This window comes from Alexandromys fortis, unplaced genomic scaffold, assembly GCF_014885135.2.
Source record: "Alexandromys fortis isolate MF-2015 unplaced genomic scaffold, M_Fortis_MF-2015_v1.1 scaffold_17, whole genome shotgun sequence".
In the NCBI taxonomy this organism is placed as follows: Eukaryota; Metazoa; Chordata; class Mammalia; order Rodentia; family Cricetidae; genus Alexandromys; species Alexandromys fortis.
The window spans coordinates 6198490-6216329 of record NW_026067896.1 but is presented as its reverse complement, the minus strand read 5'-3'; the positions used below and the strand labels follow the sequence as shown (position 1 = coordinate 6216329).

Below are 17840 nucleotides of genomic sequence, written 5' to 3'. Positions count from 1 at the left end.
CCTCAATTGCACACAGTAATGTGACAGCTAAGAACGAGTTAAACATCACCTTTTGGAGATTATGCATCTTGAAGTCTCACTGCCAGTAAGGAGAAGGATCTCTCATGTTACCATCTTATCAACATGCCCAAATTTCTTCCTGAATCAACAGACTCATTTATTGTTTTTATTGCGTTTTATTTTTCATTGTTTAAAAATATACTCAATTTTTAAGTTTGAATATATTTTTATCATATTCTTCCTCTCCCACAAGTCCTCTCAGATCCTTTCCTGCTCCCTACCCACCCAACTTAAAGTTCTTTCTCAAAACCAAACAAATACTCAGTACACAACAAAACCTCCCAAGAAAACAAAATAAGACCGTGGCCCAAAAGAATTCATGTTTGGTGTTGATAAAGAATTCCTGAGTGGTTGAATGAGTAGGTCTCTGCTTCTTGTGCCTTTTCTGGGGCTCTTTTCTTTCTGTTGGCTTGTCTTTTCTTTATTTCATCTTTTATCTTATTTTTCAAGATTAATGAATGAATTATAACCTAGCCACTAGGGTAAAGGTTAACAACAAAACTGTCACTTCTACCTTCTGGGAGAGGGAGAATTAGTTTTCTTCGGTGGAGCGACACTGGGCATATCAACCACTGCAGGACCACTCTCCTGTTCAGGAGTGGCTGAGCAACACGTAAATGATTGCCATGGTCTTTTTTGTATGCTTTTATTTGGTTACAGGCTCATTTCTTTAAGTAGCTACATCACTTCATAAATACTTTGGAAACATAATTTCACAGAGTTAAAAAAATAAGGGAACTGTCATTCTCAAGCACATGTATTTATTAAACACACAGTGAGGCAGGCACTTGAGCTGCAAATGGGTGTTAAAAGCGGCCCTGGAGGAGCTTACAATCTGAAGCACCGTGCTGAAACGGCACATGAAGAGAGAAAGGAGAAAGGCAGAGGCACACGCTGCGGGAATGCAGACAGAGGGGTTCAGAAAGAATGGCAACTGTGGGAAAATCCTTCCCAGTGACAGTTAGGTTTGAAGCATGAGGCATAAGTATCAGTGATCTCTGCAATATGTTCTGAATGCCCCATGTACACAAAATGATTTTTTACTTTAATATTAACCTATTTGCACCACATTCGTTACTCAGTGAAGCAAGAGCCTTCTGTCTTGACTTCTCATCAGTAAGAAATCCACAAATAAAGAAATTCACCATAAACAGGTGAATACAAAATTTCCACCCTTTTATTAGAAGCAGGCATTCATGGGGGGGTCTATCTTTGCTCTAATTTTGATAATAAAGATGGAGTCTTCCAAGCTATGGATTTTAAAAAGTGGACAGTTATAATAATAATAATAATAATAATAATAATAATAATAATAATATCACGCAACGTCTGTGTGCCGTGTCTATGGCTGCAGAACAGGTGTGATCACTTCTATGCACCTAGTTTCAACTTCAGAAGAGCTTTAGTCCTCCTCTCCTAAACAGGAGATTCCTGAACTTACTCTGGAATATCAGTTGTCACATAAATTGTTAGTTTGTGCCCCCTGAAGAAGTAGAAAGGTGTTCCCGCTGTTCTAAGGTTGCTTTTTCATATTTCATTGTCAACCTTCTCACCCAGACCTGGCCCAAAGTGACGTTCTGTACAAACTTAATGAGACCAGTCGGGGACAAGTGTGAGATGAACTATGGGAAACACTTGACATTTTCAAGAGACTGTCCCACACTTTTAAGAACAAACCTATTTTCTCTCCATTTATAAGACTTACTAGACTTTATTTTTTCAAGCTATTTTAGGTTTCACAGGAAATTTGAGAGAGGAAAAAAAAAAGCTGTTTGGGCTTGAGAAATGGCTCAGTGGATCAAACGTCTGCTTCCCAAGTGTAAGGGCAGCGCCTGGATCTGCAGAATCCACAGGAAAAGCTGAGCAGTTGTGGCAGCTGCTTGGAATTCCAGAACTCAGAAGTCAGGGGAAGAAGATGCCCTGGCAAGCTGGCAAGCCGGATAACCAGGATCTGCAAGATCTTTATCCAGTGAGGGATCTTGGCTCAACAAATAGAGCGGAGAATGATGGAGACACGTGAGGTCAATTTCGGACCTCCACACACACAGGCACAGGCAGTATGTATGAGCCCAACACTGCTAATATGCATATGAATACACACTTGCAAAAAAAGTTTTCTGCATAGCTGTCACCCCAACCACCCTCTATTTCTTTTCAGTAATATTTGCATTAATACAGCATACTCATTACAGTTAGTGAACCCACATTCTTACGTAATGGTTAATTAACGTCCACAGAAGTCTTCATGAAGGCTTACTCTTCTTTTGTGAACCATGAGTTTTAACAAAAGTATCTGCCCTCTTAATACAATGTAGAATGGCTTCACTATTTCCGGCGTTCTCTGCGCTCCACCTGTTCATCTTTATATCCTTCCGATTCAGACCCCAATTAGCACTGACACTTTCATTGTCCCTTAGCTTTGCCTTTCCTAGCATGTCGCGTAGCAATAATTACACAGTACGGAGCATTTGCAAACTGGCTTATTTCACTTATCAGTAAGTACTTAAGGCTTCTTACCACTCAATAATATTCGGCTGGGACGTTCATCGCACTCCGTGTTCTAATTGTACATCTTGACGGCTCCCGAGAGTTTGAAATGCTATGCGCGTTCACCTGCAGACTTTTGAGTGGATGCGAGTTTCCAACTCATTTGGTAAATACAAAGGGTACCAATTCTAGGCCAGTTCTCCTGCAGAAGTTTAGTGCTGTCTTCCCAAGGGGCTCCACACTGTATTCTCCTCAGTAGTGAGGGGGTGTCCCTGTTGTTCCAGCTCCTGCTCAGCTTGTGATGGCTTCGATTTGAACCAGTGGAAGAGGTGGAGTAGCAACTCATTTAATAGATACAGCTGCCTGATGGTACGTGATGATGATAATTCTCTGTAGTCGTCATCTGTACGTATTCTCTGCTGAAGTGTTGACTCAGATTCCGCACTCAGGTTTGGGTTGAGACGGTCCTTTTCTTACTGGTGAGCTAGTCACCCTTCCCCACGCATTCAACTCTCTTACCTTTTATAACAAATGTAATGGCATAATGTTTATATTTTATGAGGTTTTTGCTTAGGATAAATTTTATACAAAAAATGCCATGACAGATTATGAGAACATTTTTACTATGTTTGACCTATACTTTCCAAGCTAATTTACTAAAAATGTTCTTTCCTAATGACTACAGAGGGCTACATGAGTTATCAATAAGGATTCACAGATACTTGTCTTCCATCAAGCCATAATTTCCAAATGAGTGAAATAAATTCATGAAATGGAAGACCCTTCTTCAGCGTTGTCCCAACAAAAGACACTCATCCAGCTCAGCACCCACGATGTCAAACTGTACAAGTGTACGCTGAGAGAGCAAATGAAGGTGAAAGTACACCAGGCCCTGCCAGTTTTATATCATTTCAGTGAGTTAAATCCTCTAATGTCTTAAGGAGTGCGTGAGTCATCCTTCTAAGACCCTGGTCAGGCAAAAAGAGTTGGGTCACTTGTGAATGTGTGTCCACCACATCAGTCCAGAGCCAGCAGAAACAGAAAAGAGCTTTCGAGATAAAGACCTTTAAAAAAAAAATGCTGTTAGCCAGGTGGTGGTGGCGCACGCCTTTAATCCCAGCACTCGGGAGGCAGAGGCAGGCGGATCTCTGTGAGTTCAAGGCCAGCCTGGACTACAAGAACTAGTTCCAGGACAGGAATCAAAAAGCTACGGAGAAACCCTGTCTCGAAAAATCAAATAAATAAATAAATAAATAAATAAATAAATAAATAAATTGTCTTGGTCCTGAAAGGAAAAAAAAAATATATATATATATATATACTTAGATAAACACACACACACACACACACGTACTTAATAATGCTTAAAGAAAAAGAGACTGGCCAGGTGATAGTGGTGCACGCCTTTAATCCCAGCACTTGGGAGTCAGAGGCAGGTAAATCTCTGTGAGTTCGAGGCCAGCCTGGTTTACAAGAGCTAGTTCCAGGACAGCTAGGACTGTTATACAAAGAAAGCCTGTCTTGAGAAACAAACAAACAAGCAAACAGAGGGTGAAAGTACATAGGAGAAGTCGGGAAGAGGAAATGGGCAGGATAAATTATGTAATTACATTATAATCTCAAATACTAATATATGTATATATGGAGTCAAGATAGAAGGCCAGAACCAAACACACTGTTCAAAGGCCTAAGATTTTTGTGTTGGACACCTGTGTTTGTTAACTGAGTTACTTGCATTTTACAAGTTTTCTCAAAGGAGACTGCTATATGCTTTTATGACGTCAGCCTTCCCTCCACCCCTAGACTAGTTGATTGATCCATGAAAGGACTCATGGATCATACTAGACTTGTGAGTCATATTTCAGGAAATTGAGAGGACAATATAGATACATGGGAAAAATATAAAAATATCCTACTAAAGGTCATCCTATACTTTGGTTTTATCTCGCCTATTATTAGTTATGCAAATCATCTCCCAAGAAAAAGTGGAGTAAGTGCTGCTATGAAATACTGTGCACTGACAATTTTAAAATTCCGCACCTCAAAAATGAGGAGGATGAAATCACATGACACATGCTTCAAATCTTTCCCAGTCTAATAGACAGGAGTGGCCAAGAGATCATGGCATATTCCTCATCTTGATTTTTCCCTATTGTGAACAGATGGGAGCTCCGCTATTTAAAGAATAGTAGATTCTGGTATTTGGCCATTATCCAAAGCTAAACGAGAGAAGGAGCAGCGTTCATCTGGCTCAGTAGCAGAAGACAACTAAATATAGACGCCCAGCCAGCCACAGCAAGGGTGCACGCTGCTGTGCAGGGGGTGCTTCTTTGTGGTAGCTAAGGGCTTTGTCCCTCCACTTGCTACCTGGCTACTACATCATTCTGATATATTTAATTCATTATTTATATTTCATGGTCACATCTATAACCTCTCATTATTATTATTTATTATTATGGTTGTTAATATTATTATGATGCTTTTGTTGTTGCTGTTTTGCTGTTGCTGTTGTTGTGTCCAGAACCAAACTTGGGGTCTTGTGTGTGTGTGGCTCCCATCAAGCCACAGCCCCAGGCAACAGTTCCATTTAGTAAATGTCCTGATTCACAAGCTGAAGCCAGTCTAGGTTTTCTGAATCCAGTGAATCAAATGTGATATTATACTTTTAAAAAGTTTTATTCCAAAGGTTATGGACAAAAACAATCTCCTTTTTATGAGAGATACTGTCCCCTTAAAGATGTGGTCTCCTGCGAGTTTCTGAGGTAGAGTCAAGTACTTTTATTAAGTTGCCACTCATGTCTTGAGCAACTGTGGGAGCTGCTTTTCCCGTACACAGAGTAGCAGTGGAACATGCACCTGCAATGCTGGGGCCTTCCCTGTGCCCTGCAGTGTCCATGATTTTTAGACTTCTATGGAGAGAAGTAAGGAAACACTGTGTGGAGTGGGCACCATAGAAGCACAGTGCTGGTGGTGTATTGATTAGAAGAACAAAAAATGAAGGGACACTGTTTCACAAGAGCAGCTTTGGCGATGCTACTGATAAAAATTACACCTCCACGGAGACAGGAAGCAAGCAGAAACAGAAGACAGCTGGTGGGAAACTCAATGTCAAGCTGAACAAAAGGAGGCTGCTACAAGGGGATATGAGGTATAAGTTTCAAAACCCGGTAAGAACTCTACCGTTAGCAGTCAGGTTGTTTTTGCAGGGTAGAAAACTCTGGAGCCTGGGAGTGCTTATGGGGAGTCCTTCGGGGATGGTAACCGCATCCTAGTTCTTCATTTGAGCATTGGTTACATGGCTGTGTTGAATCATTCATCGCAATTTATCAAACTCTATAAGTTTTCAATCTTAAGATATACCAATTTTAATAAAAAGGAATAAGTACTACAATCCAAAACCACAGAACTACAGTAATCCCTGCCAAGATGGCAACATCTTTTAAACTGTAGATTACTATGTTTTTAAATGATAAACTACTAAAACTTGCAAATGTAACTATGAAACTTTTAAAATTATGACTTACAAATGGCTATTTTTTTTAAAACCTCTCGGCCTTCTGCACATTTATTAAATTAAGTTTGATTCTTTTGCTAGCTATCCCTAAACAATTCACCACATTTGTCTTTTAAACACAGACAAAAATCTAACCTAAAATTTTATGTGGTTTGACTTACACATTGCAAACCACACTGCATCATTTCTCATTGATTTCTGTAACCTCATTGCTTCTAAAGCTGAGCTGACTGAATTATACAGGCTTTGGTCATTGGCAACATTTCAGCCTGGTCTCATTCTTTTTTTTTTTTTTTTTTTCAACTGATCTTCTTTTTAAATATTTATTTATTTTTGTTTACAGTGTTCTGTCTGCATGCGTCCCTGCAGGCCAGAAGAGGGCACCAGATTTTATTACAGGTGGTTGTGAGCCACCATGTGGTTGCTGGGAATTGAACTCAGGACCTCTGGAAGAGCAGCCAGTGCTCTCAACCTCTGAGCCATCTCTCCAGACCTGGTCTCATTCTTTATTCCATGGGACTTTTAAAGGTTGGGTGTTACTACAAAACACAGATAGAATGTCATCCTAATTTTAGAAGCAGTACCATACCCTGGACATCTGTAGTTGGCCACAAGCTTGTTTTAAGCACAGTGAAGCTGCAGGACCTATTCATCTTCATAGTAAATAAATGGGCAACTTAAAGGGCAAGTCAGATGGATGGATTGCCTAGTCCTTCTCCCTCTCAGATGGCACTTGTTATTTCTACATTCCTCCCGGGTCCTGGTACAGCTTCCTGCTTACAGTTGTGGTGGGAAAAGAGTCACCAGGGGGGTCTGTTTCAGGCCCTTGTTCCGAGTTGTTTGTATTGTGCTTTCCATTAAAGCTCTTCTCTTTCTCTAAAGGCATGTGTGATGGAAGAGCCACTCCAGGGCATATCACCAGTCTTCTGTGTTCACAAGAGCGGGAGGGAGGAGAGAGAGAGAGAGAGAGAGAGAGAGAGAGAGAGAGAGAGAGAGAGAGAGAGAGAGAGAGAGGCGCACAGAGACAGGCAGGCAGACAGACAGAATCAAAAGCAGAGAGCAGAGACTACTACAAAATTCTCTAAATTTTCATTCCTCTGATCTGATCTGAGAATTCCCTCTTGGTATTCTGAATTTCAGGATCCTGTAACCTTGACTCAGAATGCCCCTGAAGTGATTGTGTATTTATTATTAATGATTTAAGTATTTTCTCCAAATTATTACCTGACTCACCGTTGATATGGTGTATGAAAAAGGCAGTAGACTATTTATCCTCCCCTTTGTACTGTGACTAGGCTCAACATAACAAACTGAAATTCATTTCTCTTGGCATCCTTCCCTATACAATTGAGAGTGCTGGTACAATCAGTGATTTTGAATCCCTTCTCTGTGGCTAGTTAACGCACAATGAAGTCTGTAAGAGGATCAGGTGCGCATCTCTAATTCAGTCCGAGAAACATATTCCTAGCACACACTAGCTGCACCAGAATTCGTGGCTTCACTGAACTGGCTAAGGCTGATGTGGGGCAGGAAACCAGACTGTCCCAGAAGTTCCCAGTTCTCTAGACTTCCTGGATCTTCGGGTAGAGGCAGACGGTATCTCTTCAAACTCTCATTCTCTTTCCTTCTGATAATCCTTCGTTTCTCTTCCTAGGTTAGGACAGGCACCATTGACTCGTGAGCAAACTGTCTGTGTCATCAATCCCTATGGAGACACAGAACTGGCTTAGAGTGCAGGCTCCTCCTGGGACAGATGAGACGACGTTGGGAAACGGTTGCTTGGCAAACCAAGCATAGATGAAAGCAAACTTCCTCTTCGCGTTTCTCAATGCTCTGTCGGAATCTGTACCCTTGGTAAGGAAGCGGCCTTTGAGCTCAGTTCTTCAGGCTCTACCAGGTATAGGTTAAGGAAGTGCTTTGCTTCTGGATACTTTTTGCTTTGTTTCTATGTACTTCTTTTTATATTTATTACTGCTTTTTATTGAGGCATTGTTTCTTGCAAGGTGAGGTAAGAGTCTCTCATGATCATGTACATGGGTAAAGGGTTTCAGAGTTGAGGTAATGCTTTTTAGTCTGTATAAAAAGCCATGAAAAATAAAGCTTGTTAGGCAGTTGTTCATACTCTGCATTCCCATGTGTTCTGATTTGCCCGAGACCCTTTCCCGGGGACCCCAACGCACCAGATGTTGAAAAATCCCCAGCCCTGATGGCTGCAATTTCTCATTGGAAGCTAAGGCACTCCTGTTAATTTTCTCCTTAGACGACACACATTGCTGTATTTTGCTGCTGTTTTTAGTAGATGTTAGAACTTGAAAAAGGGGATATTTCCTTTGCTTTACTGATTTTTGGGAAAAAGAAGTAGTCAAATTTAGTTATAATTTAGAATTCTACTTTTTAAAATAAACTTAGCCAGATCTTATTAGCTTTGGTTACCTTGACTTCTGCCCATTTCTGTTTTGTTTTGGAAAAAAAAAAAAACCTCTCATCATTGCCAGTTTTTCCTAAACTCTGCTCTTTACTTAAAATGAATAATTAAAATCATGCAACTAAAAACATCAGAAACCCTGCAGTCAAAGTAATTTATTTTAATTAAAATTTGATTCACAGGATTCAAATTTGTCCCATAAGGCAAAAACATGCAGCCAAATTCGGAAGATGTCTTGGGAGCCTGGAAAAGGTCTGTCAGCATTTCTAAGTACCAGTATAAGCTTGAGATCATTAAAATGACTCTGGGGAAATAAATAGTAATGATGAGAGAGATACAGATATTAATGTATATTTCAATGTTTGATCTGGAGAGACTATGGACACTGGTAGGCTCCTAAGTTTGTTGACATTGACAATTTTGAAAAAGAAATCTAATAATATCTAAATTCTGTGTTTAAGTACAAATTTTAAGGTTCATAATAGCAAACTAAGGTTAATATAAAGATAGGTGATCAAGAGCAGGGATCGAATATATGCCTTACCTGAAAAGTAAATTCCTTATTTTACAACTGGAATTCAAGTTTTAAAGAAGCATACTTGTAAAGCTGGACATAGTATTACAAGCTTTTATTCTCAGTACCCAGGACGCAAAGGCAGTCTGAGTTCAAGGCCAGACTGGTCTGCATAGTGAGTTCCAGATAGCCAGGAATATACAGTGAGACTCTGTCTCAGGACAAATAATCAAATCAAAAACCATGAAACAAATGAACCTTGTTGTGGAATATTACTTTAACTAGGTAAAGATAATGTGTTACATTTGTTTGTGTTGCAAAATAATTGTTTAGTTATGTAAAGTATCTTACATTTGTTTATGCTGCATTTGTTTAACTATGTAAAGATGTGCTGCTGTTTCACCTTGCCTGCCTACAGCGCCTGATTGGTCTATAGAAAGCTGGATGTTTGTGCCTCGTGGTGGTGCACGTTTTTAATACCAGCATTGGAAGGCAGAGGCAGGTGGATCTCTGTGAGTTTAAGGCCAGCCTGGTCTACAAGAGCTAGTTCCAGGACAACTAGGACTGTTATACAGAATAAACCCTGTCTCGAAAAACCAAAAAGAAATTATATTACCAAGCCAGGTTCTGGCTCTGTCTGTGGACTCTGGCTGTGCTGAGGCAAGCCCAGGCTGACTCATGTTGGCTCTCCATCACCTGGCATCTTTTCTCCTGACCACTGGTTTCCTTCACACCTGACATTTGTTCTGCAATTCTTCCCTTGAAAACATAACATATCAGATAGCATCCAAGGTACTAGAATCCAGAAGTGGACAAACCTAGACTAGCCTGGAACTTTTTTCTGTTTGTTTGTTTTGTTTTTTTGAGACAATGTTTCTCAGTAGCTTTGGAACATGTCCTGAAACTAGCTCTTGTAGACCAGGCTGACTTCGAACTCACAGAGATCCGTCTGCTTCTGCCTTCCGAGTGCTAGGATTAAAGGCATCCACCACCACTACTACCTGGCTAGCCTAAAGGATTAAGGAGGTGGATATTTGTGAATGAATATTAAACCCAGTCATGAGAAATACTCCAATGGGAGAGAAGATGTATCAGTGAGTATAACTGAGAACCATAACTTAATTCTAATGGTACTTTATTATTTATCCATCTGTTAGACTAAAGGTAACAATGAGGATTAAGATTTTGTTTGAGAAGCATGTGCAGTTTCATCTAAAATAATAATTGAAGTTGTTAGTCCTTATGTTGGTTCCCGGTGCTAAAATACTTTGAGTGTTATATATAAGAAATGTATATCATTAAAACACTTTAATGCACTAAGCATAGCGGTGTACCCTTTTATCCCATACTGATCTCTGTGCACTTAAGGCCAACCTGGTCTACATATCAAGTACCAGACCCCTCAGTTATACACAGAGAGACCCTGTTGTGAGAACTGAAACAAATTGCACAGCATCCAAATCATTGTGTGGGATGCCCCTCTCTCTCTCTACTTCTTTCTCCCCTCCTTCAGCATCCTCTTCCTAATTCTCCCACTCCCCCCCACCTCTCTCTCTCTCTCTCTCTCTCTCTCTCTCTCTCTCTCTCTCTCTTTCACATACACACACACACACACACACACACACACACCATAGTGGATTCCCAAATAGTAGATTAAAGCAATTCTCAGATCTTCAAATTATTTTTTTTATTATTATTATTTCAAGATACACAGGAAATGTAAAAATTCCAACCCCTTAAAAATCTCCACCAACTCATCCATTGGCAAAGGTCGCACTAGTATTGCGGGTGAATTCTCTTAGCCGACAATATTTGTGAACTCTGACGGTGGCTGGTTGGCAGAAACACAAGAGCTTTTCCTGCTTCTCCGTTTGCGAGCACAGCAAGCAGGTGACGTAGGGCAGCTTCCGTCAACAGGACAACTCCCTGAGAGTACACTCAGGCCTGTGCTCTCAGGGACGAATGAGTTCTCACTTCTCATGCACGATGTTTTCCCAACTGACTCGGCTAATGGAGTTGCCGCTTCTCACTTAGTGACCTCGTTTGACTTCTACCACCCTTCTCCTTAGAATTCTTTCTTAGAAATGTGGTTGGCACGATCATTGATGTAACAATACCCGCCATTCCATGCTACCCATGCTACCCATGAGGACAGAGCAAGGACAGAACGCTGGTGATGGATGCTTTCTGCTCCACACCTTGGCTGCCCACCTAGTCACATGGCATGCTAGTCAAGCTGCCTCTGGCCATGTCCCTTTAATGTTCCATGCGCTCCCCTCCCCTTTAGTAGTTTTCTACTGTCCACTTGCTATGTGTGGTTTGAGTCTCTGAGCCTATTTACCTTCCTGTTCAGTTTCAACAGGTTTGACCTTGACTACAACCGAATGAAAAACTAGTACACAGGATGCCATCTTCTGAGGCCACCTTCTATGAGGCCTTTGCCTCACAGTGGTGGGAGACACAAAAAGCAAGTCCTGAAATAGCCACTGACTTTAAATATCGTTACATAAATTTGATTTCTACAGATATTAAATTGGTATACATGGGTTTGGGAACATTTTAAGATGTATTTTTCCCAGGGAATCTTTTTTTTTTTTTCTAGACAGAGTTTCTCTGTGGCTTTGGAGCCTGTCCTGGAACTCCCTTTGTAGATCAGGCTGGTCTCGAACTCACAGAGATCCGCCTGCCTCTGCCTCCCGAGTGCTGGGATTAAAGGCGTGTGCCACCATCGTCCAGCTTCCCTGGGAATCTTTGTACCAAACACCAAACAGGGTCCCTGCTGCTGTTTGGAATATAAGGTTTTGCCTCTCTTATTCTCAGTAAGTTCACTGGGCCAGCAGGACATCCTCTTAGATTAGGAATTTTAATGTGGGCATTAATCCATCACTTACCATTGCCCCTTAACCTCAGTGACCAGTCTTCTAGGGGAATCTTCTGAGGCTCAGGGTGACTCTGGAAATCTGCCTTTTTTTTTTATTCCAACATTATACTTCTAAAGAAAGAGTTTTGCATTTTGGTTAACAATTCAATGGTTTCATCTCTGGGTTAATTTAAAAGTTCAGGTAGCTACCATCTGGTCTCACAGATTTAACTACATTTGTTAGTGTTCATGATTTCCAGAATATCCTGGACCGTTTCCAATGTTTTTTTTTCAAGTACACTCAACCTGCTTACTTCAAAAAGCAATTTGTGAAAAAAAATTGTAATAACTTCCTTCTTAAAAGTGTTGACAAATAATTTATTTTACTCTCTAATGTCTGTCCTTTCCATTTAACACACCACTCGTGTTGAAGAGGGGGAACAAAGTGTATATTGTTTGTGCTTAAAGACACAGCTTTCAAACTGGGAGCCACAGAATAAAGGGGTCTTAGAGTCATTTTGTATTTCAATGTGTTAAAGTTTCTTTGATGAGATTTCTACTTTTGTAGAAAAGAAAAGAAAATGTTTACAAGCTAGTTCCTTTTTATTTTCATAGCTGAAAATAGCAGATCTTTCCGAAGGAAATATGTAATAATATTGACAGCGGGATTAAGTCTCAAGATTTTAATTGGCTTTCTTGGAGAACTTTCAAGAATTCTAGTATATAAATGTACTTCTATAGTCTCATTAAAAATTCCAAAAGTTGCTTCTCAAAATCCTGGTTCACAGAGGAGACATATTAATATGTAATACTGGGCTTGAACAAGACATGGCAAGATGTTTCGGAGATACAGATAGAGCATTGTCAGGCAAGCACGGTGACCACTACACTGCACAAATACCGAAATGGATGTAAGGCTGTGATAGATGATAATAGCAGCTGAGAATTGTGTGGTAGTTTGAATGAAAGTGGCCTCTGTTGCTTTATATACTTAGTTCCTATTTAGTGGAAGTGTTTGGGAAGGATTAGAATGTAAGACCTTGTTTGAAGAGGTGGACTTTGAGGTTTCAAAATCCCATGCTGCTGTTTTTACTTCTCTCTATTTCTCTCTCTCTCTCTCTCTCTCTCTCTCTCTCTCTCTCTCTCTCGTGAGATGTGAGCTCACAGCTATGGCTTCAGTGCCAAGACATGATACTCATAGACTCTCCCTCTGTCTCCTGAGTGCTGGGATTAAAGGCGTGCGCCACCATCGCCCTGCTCCTTTGTTTATTTATTAAAAACCCATATAATCCAGTGTGTGTTGTCCAAATACTCTTGGGTGTGATACTGTTCCCTTGAACATGGTCCACTTATCAGGAATCATGCCCTTAAGAAAAGGGACTTCTCCTCTTCCAGAAGCGATTGATTGTCATTAGTTCCTCACTTAGGGGTAGGATTAGTGCCTGCCTCACCCATCCATGCTGGGATTTTGTTTGGCTTGAATTTGCACTGGCCTTATGTATGCTCTCTCAAGCACTGTGAGTTGGGATACACCACGGCCTTGTTGTGTTCAGAAGACAGTTTACTTCTAGCCATCCATAGCCTCTTGCTCCTCCAGTCTTTTGGCCTCCTCTTTTGCAACGCTCTCTGAGCCTTGGGGAAAGGCTGTGATATATATATGTCCTATTTGGGGCTGAACCTTTCACGCTCACTTACTCTTTGCACATTGACCAGTCGGGGTTTCTATGTTGGCGGTTGCTGCGTGAGAAATCTTTTCTGATGAGAGCCGAGAAAAGAACTTTTGTATGGATATATCACTAAGTCTACAGAGTCTGTCTAGTGCTGTGTCCATTTAGCAGGGTCACAGTAATCGATTTCTCCCTAGGCAGACCATGCCCCTTATCACATCTGCAGGGCTCTCTTCCCGGTTATGTGTCTAGAGTACCATTTCTTTTAAATCCCAGTGAAAGTTTTTTAAGGAGCCTGTCAAATAGTGTATAGAAGATAACTTTTACTAAAGGAAAAGTAGTTTGGAAAGAAGACACAGTGGTCAAACTGAAAACATGAAAACACTCTTAAAGACTGACATGGTATCATGTGAGAAAGGAATTAAAAATATAACTCCAGAAGACCTTTCTAGGGCTAGTATTTAGAACCTAAGAGGCTTCTAGCCCGTTTACTATTCAAGGTGTTTACAGCTGTTACAACAGAGCGGCCACCTATGCTTGTGAAGTAACGAGTGCTTTTACATCAGAACCGGTAAGAAGGTGCTAAATCAAATTCAGACTTCCAGAGATCCTTTCAAACTGGAAATTAAATTAACATCCTAACCCTCCCCTTTATTTCAGGAATGGCGTTATTATTGGGGTTGCCTCCATTTGTATTGTTCTCATAACTTGTTCGCATGAACACTTCCCTCGGGAACTAATCACTTCTCAATGGCATTGCCTCCTAAGATCATCAATGCACAGGTTAGGATTTCAGCCTATACATTTCGAGAGCACACAATTGGGTCTTAGAAAATCATCATGTATCCATTCGGTAACAAGCTACACACTTGCTGAATGCTTGGGAGGTTTGAATATCCTCATTAATGGATCACAGTTGTCTTTAAGCAACTCTGATTGACCAGAAATTTACTCCTTATGCACTACAATGTCTTGGTTTTTATAAAGTATACCGTACAAACATTCTATTTGGTCCAGAATATATTGTGACTCCTGAAATAGTTATTAAAACAATTTACTGGGAAATAATTAGTCACAATGGAAGCCGTGTGCTCTTTAGAGCAGAGAGAACAGCTGACCGACTGTTGGCACCACCCTTCACTGTCTGCGTGAATCTGGGCAAGGCATTTAGACCGGTGATTCTGTCTGTCCCCTCCCGGATGCTGACTTTTTACCATTAATCACAGGCTCTCTTGCCTCTGCCATTGGATGGGCTGATTAAGCAGATACATCTCCAGGAAACTGGAAGGTGGAAAGAGCAAGATCAAAGTATGTTTTTCTTTGAGTGGATATCCTTTTCCCATCCAGTCCTCACCTCATTTAATAGTTCCCTTATCATGACCTATCTTTCAACATATCTTCATGGAGTTTCAGCAGCGACCTTCTCTCTGTCTCTTTTTTTTTTCTTTTCTGAGCTAGGTATGGTAATGACTCCTTGAGATGCTCATTTCTATTGCAAATATCACATGTCCTTCCCGTAGACATCTCTGTGCCTTGTGGGCTCCCTACACATCCTCACCCTTGGAAAACCACCCTTTTTCAAGATGCCACCTGCTGATTACTGAGTTTTCATTTACTACATTAGGCTGACCACGGACCAGTATTTGACCCCACGCCCATGTGTGTAAGGACAGCACTAATCAGACTCAGTCGGTTAAAAAAATATAAAAAAACAAAACAAGGACATGAAGTTGAGAGGGATATGTGTTAGGCAGGATTCTGAGGAGTGTGAAGGTAGATATAACCAAAATATATTACATACATGTAGGAAGTTTTCAAAACATAAACATGAATATTATAAAAATTATAAAAATATCCCTGAGCCTTAGTTTGCGTGTGTACTGGTGTATGCCTTTAATCCCAGAACTTCGGGGCAGAGGCAGGTGGATCTCTGTGAGTTTGAGGCCAGCGTATTCTACAGAGCGAATTCCAGGACAGGCTCCAAAGCTACACAAAGAAACCCTGTCTCAAAAAGCCAAAAACAAACAAAAACAAAAGACAAAACAAAACAAAACAAAAAACCGTGTCAATGAATTCCTGTGAATGATTAAATGAAATTCTTTTGCACTTATTCAACATCTGGCATAGAAATATAAAATATGTCTATATCCATCTCTATACGTGTATATCACAGCTGGAAATGTACTTTACATAGTAAAGTGTTCATCAAGTGTTCTCTACCCATCTTGCTTCTTGACAGGTATATTTTTTAATTGATACAAACATAGCCTAACACATGAGAGTGAAAAGAACACGCAGGGACGTGGTGGCACATACAAAAGGGAACACCCCTTTTAAGATTCTCTCTCCTGCTGAGCCCATCTAGACTTTATTTCTGGATTAGCTTACTCACTGAAGGGTAAGAAATGGGTAGAGGCAAGCATCACATGGTGGAAACAGTGTCACCTACATTCATGATGCCTAGGATAAGCACTGACTACTGCTATTTCAAATACCACACCACTACTAATGCTATATACACATGTGTGCACTCAAATGTGTGTAAAGATGGAATGAAAAATAACTTTCAGTCTCTCTTGGTAGCTGAAAAGCTGAATGAAATACTGATTCTTGAGTACATGTTTTAGCATGAAGAAAATTTTTGTATACTCTTCCCAGCAAAGTTTTCCCTGAGAAGAAATTCTTTCTCACCACACCTATCGATCCTTCCTCACATAGTTGATGCCTAGTGATGTTTGTTGACTGAATGGAACATATAATAACTTAGTTCTTTTTAGGGACCAGGATAAGAAAGACACAGATGGCTGGACAGATGGCACATAAGGGCAGGCAAGGCCTTCCCAGGGAGTCTGAAATGATTCACAGAAAACCATTGCATCACCACTGTGACCAGCTTGAGACTCCTGTGAACCTGGGAAGACACAGTCGTTAGCAACAGAATGATTAATAAGCGAAGGTTCAACATCCTGCCCCCTGCTGCAAGCAGACAATATACAGAAGGAAGAGAAGCAATGACTTCAGGACACTGGCATAGGTCAAGCCAAGACATAGCAGAAGTTGAACCACAGCCAGGGTCAAACCCACAGATCTTTCTCATCTGACATTTTCTGGGATCAAGGGTGATCATGTTTAAGTAATGGATAAACAATGTTAATATCAGAAACATACCAGCCAATTAATTTAAGGTCTACTCAGAATTCTGAATTCTGGTCGTATTGTTTGGTCACTCAATGTCGTGCAGCAACTTAGATTGCATTTGTAACTTGTAACTTTCAAACCTTTATTTCTGACATAAAAGCAAAACAAAAACTAACAGGAAATGCCCTTCAGATGGAAAGGCCTTGCAGTGTACTGAGCGCAACCTGTCTCTTTACGTTTTGCTGTTGTCATAGTTCCGTCACAGCCACAGATGTTTTCAATGAAGACCAGATCACCTGCCCCCGAAATGTGTTCTCCTATTGCCAATACTGTCGTACAGCAGAATTAGTCAATACTCTGAATAAAATAACATATGCAAACGCATAGTGTTATGACCTTTCTCCTGTTTGATATATCATTCTAAGATTCATGTGTTTGAACACGTGGTTGGTCCCCAGTTGGTTACATTATTTTGGGAGGTTATGGGACCTTGACGGGTGGGAAGCATGGCTTTCAGAGGTGGGCCTTCTGGACAATAGCCATAACTTTCCTAAGCTCTCTGCTTCCAGGTTGGTACCATGTCCCAAGCAGTTGTCACATACTCTGATTCCTAAAACCATAAGCCACGCCTACTAACTACCTCTCCAACTTTGCCACGATAGATAAATCCCTTGGACAATGAGACAAAATAAACTTTTCCCCTTTAAGTTATATCTGTCAAGCACTACTCTATCATACTCACGGAAAGGTAATGAGCACATGTACAACTAGATAAAAATTATTTCAAAATATATTCAAAACTAAGATGTAGATCAATTGAAGAAGACAACGGACATTGAGCTTTCACAGATATGTAAACATATGAACAAATTCACATACATACATGCATACATAAACACAAACATACATTAACATAGATGCGTGCACACATACACACATACATATACACACACACATTAAAACAACAACAAAAGAATAAGCAATTAAAGCCTTTGTTCTATCACGGCACAATGTCATATATGTTCAACTTCTCCAGAAATACATTCAAAATTTGAGGCTATAAACTTGCTATTCTTGAATATGATTTCTTCCAGGCTAAACTTTAAGCATTTTATAAAGAATAACAAAGAAAATAAAAAGAAAGAGAGAAGAAATTGCATTTTTTTTCATGTAGC

The 17840-nt window shown here is 40.3% G+C and overlaps 1 long non-coding RNA gene across 1 annotated transcript; it reads left to right on the top strand.

Annotated features, from left to right (window-relative positions):
- The first annotated feature begins 7909 nt into the window (after positions 1-7909).
- LOC126513699 (uncharacterized) lies at positions 7910-16994 on the top strand. The gene is made up of 3 exons (XR_007595418.1): positions 7910-7958; positions 8669-8738; positions 16305-16994. It is a non-coding gene; the product is annotated as an uncharacterized lncRNA (long non-coding RNA).
- Positions 16995-17840: the final 846 nt, after the last annotated feature.